This window comes from Alosa alosa, chromosome 15 (assembly GCF_017589495.1).
Source record: "Alosa alosa isolate M-15738 ecotype Scorff River chromosome 15, AALO_Geno_1.1, whole genome shotgun sequence".
In the NCBI taxonomy this organism is placed as follows: Eukaryota; Metazoa; Chordata; class Actinopteri; order Clupeiformes; family Clupeidae; genus Alosa; species Alosa alosa.
The window spans coordinates 30916080-30919469 of record NC_063203.1 but is presented as its reverse complement, the minus strand read 5'-3'; the positions used below and the strand labels follow the sequence as shown (position 1 = coordinate 30919469).

The 3390-nt window shown below is 42.5% G+C and overlaps 1 pseudogene; it reads left to right on the top strand.

Moving 5' to 3' along the window:
• Window positions 1–131, top strand: part of LOC125307949 — a 35276-nt pseudogene extending 35145 nt beyond the window's left edge.
• Window positions 132–3390: the final 3259 nt, after the last annotated feature.

The window sequence follows — 3390 nt, the reverse complement described above, 5'->3', positions numbered from 1 at the left end:
TTCCAGACCCACACCACACCAGTGCTGCTGGCCACGGGAGCGCCGCAGAGCTGGCCACAGAGGAGTACCTGCCCGTCACCAACATCCTGGAGGGCTTTGTCATCCTCTTAAGAACCCCAACCACACGATAAAGCCCCCCCCCCACACACACACACACACACACACACACACACACACACACACACACACACACACACTCTCGTTTGGGGACCTCATATTCTGTACATGATGCCTAGAGCCCCTTTTTCCTTCCCCTCCTTGTCTTTATCCATTTCTGTCCTCATTTTGTAAGTAGCGCATGGATCTACAAAAGAAATGAAATCTGACTGTGCCCATCCAGTTTATTATATATTTTTTCTCTTGTGTTGGTTTTGTTACATTTTACTTTAAATGGTTGAAATAAAAAATGTAAAATTAAGTGGAATTTTGTCTTTCTTGGTGTGTGTGTCTGTCTCTGTCTGTGTGTATGTGTCTGCTTGTGTCTGTCTGTGTGTGCGCGTCTGTCTGTGTTTGTGTGTCTGTGTCTGTCTGTGTGTGTGTGTGTGTGTGTGTGTCTGTCTCTGTGTGAGTCTGTGTGTGCCTGCAAGGCGAAGGGATAAGAGGACAAATATGCATTTGCCCAGGAATGTGATGATGATGATAATGAGGAGGAAGCTGGTGGTGGAGGAACAGAAGTTTGTAACTCAAAAACAGCTTCTACCCACACTGGGCCATTAGAACACTTAACACACATACCTGGCCATTAGAACACTTAACACACACACCTGGCCATTAGAACACTTAACACACACATGCACCAGCGAACCTCTGACCGTATGTGCAAAACTTTACTAACTTAACATCTATAACCAAGTGCAATATCCTCTGTGCAGTAGACTGTCTCTCCTTTCTAAGTGTCATACTGTATTCATAAATTATTCATTTATTATGACACCTTTTACTGTCCTTGTCTTAAATGTTTAAGTTCTTGTTCTTTTAGCTGTTTTATTGTATTGTTTTTACCCTAAATGCACTTTACCAGATGTAGCCGCACCAATTTCATTGCACAGGCAACTGTATAATGACAATTATCTATCTATATTATAAAATATATATATGTAATAATAATAACAAGGACTCACTTGGTTTGATAATCAATGACCTCACAGTAACGTCATTGTTGGGACTCGCTCCGCCCACGTGACACGAGCACTGCTGTTGTCATTTCGAGGAAAAGCTTCAACTAAACTAACCCAACAGTACGGCAACCGGTACACGCTAAACAGTAAGTGATTGACTTTATGACTCTGTTTGGGACCCCGCAGGCATCGTGAGCGTGAGCTCTGTTGAAAACAAAGTTGCTGTGTTTAATGTAACTATTTATGCCGGTGCACAATAACACAACTTCCAAAATCACACTCTTTCCCTCGTCACATGACAAGGGAGAAAGGAATTCCCATTGTGGTTGAGCCGGAAATAACGACAAGGTTTCGGAGGTTTCTGTCCGGCTCTGCGGACTACAGGAGAGAGGTATTTTACTATTGGACTGGTTTTGCCCTTCTGCATTTTCCCGAAAATTCCAGAAATATCATTAAGTGTCTCTTTCTTTACGTGTATTAGAATGCAGTACTCATGTGGGGTTGTTATGTGTGGTTTGTCACGACAGTAGGGTAATTTTACCGGCATCACCGACCTCGGCTACCTTAACGTTAACGTCTTCTGTCTTTCGGACTCCTCGCTTTCCCATTCCACTCTGATCCCAACGCACAGATTGTCAGCGAATTCTATGACATTGATATAAATCAAGACACATGTAATTTCAGTATTTTGATCACAGATGGCATCAGAGGGATCCTGGATGGAGAAATTTCACTGAGGCATTCACGTTAATGGTTGTATTTAGTTCCATCAACCCATGATTCAAATCCGAGCTCTGTTGATCATTAGACTAACGTTAACGTAAGCTAGCTGAAGTGATATTATTGTGGTAACTAGCAAATAACTTAACTGATGCCACATGCGCTACATTTAATAACAGCAGCTGTTACAAAAACTCCCAGGCGTTTGAAACGTCAGTTTGGGTGCCGACTGGCAAGTTAGCTGGCCAGCTAATATGGCAGCCACGGGAGTAGGATTCGCCTGCTGTCAAGCCAAATTCGTTATCTATGCTGTGTGAGCCAGTTCGTCTGTCCTTCTTTCCTCATGCCTGTAACTTATATGTGTGGTCAAGTGACATGTTACGCCCTTAATGTTACTCAGTGCCTTACAATATCTCTGAAGCTAACTGTAAATGCATGCCAGGACAGGAAAACATGTTGTCATGTCAACGATGCCTGAAAGATGCTTTTAAGGCGACGAATACTCATTTGCACACGTGTGGCGACTACAGTTAGTTTATAAAAGTATCAGAAAGTTGGGTAATGTCTTAAATTGATTTAACTGTTTCAATGCTAACATTATATGTTAACGTCACTGCACCACAAGGAATTAAACGTGATGTCGTTCGATTAATTTAGCTGAAATGAAAAGCATTTATACCAAGGTGTACTAGTACAGGAATGCTAAGCTAATAAGCTACCCCCTTGCCCTGGATTTTTGGGGGGCGCTTGTCAGAAGGTAGGTTAGGCCTTGCGTGGTCCGTTTGGGGCTCCGCTTCTGTTGGTGAGTTATGTGCTGTTGGTAAATATCGATTTGTAAATTAATCCACATCGTAGTAAATGAAAGATGTGACTTCCAAGTAACGCTCAGCCGCTTGTACTTTTGTTTGTATGCAGATAACGTTATTACTCAATCACCTGTCAAAGTGTATGTAGCTTTGTATAGCTTAATTGCTGTTGATAAATAACCTAAAACCTCGGCTTAGAAAGTTGTGCCGTTAGCTAACGTTGACGTTAGCTGTTGAACTGAGGATTTGGTTAGTGAATGGCTTGTGTTCCATTGACAAACTCGCAGTGTTGTGTGAAAATTGGGTAACGTTGTTCATTGACAGGCGCTAGCATTGTAGTCACACGTTGGCACTGCTGCTACCAGCTTATAGCTAGTAAGTTAGCTGCCGTAGCCTACCTTTCGATGGGTGGGTGGAGATCTAGTTCTTGCTTACTAACTAATCATTATTTGGGTGTTGCACGAAAAGTTTTTGCGGTCATTTCGAACATGCCAGAGCAACACCATTAGACGTACGTGTGTGTGTGTGTATGTGTATGTACATACACATTTGAGCATGGAACTGCATTGCATAACTGGCGTTAATGTTACATCGATGTTGAGGGTTTAAAATGGATCAGCTAGTGTTTCACTGCCGAAAGTGACACCTGACAGTTTTGGGCGACTGAAGGGAAAGCGTTGTGTATGTTCTAGCCGTACCAATCAGCGAACAACAGGCATTCACAACCAGGTTGAGTTTATGTTAAA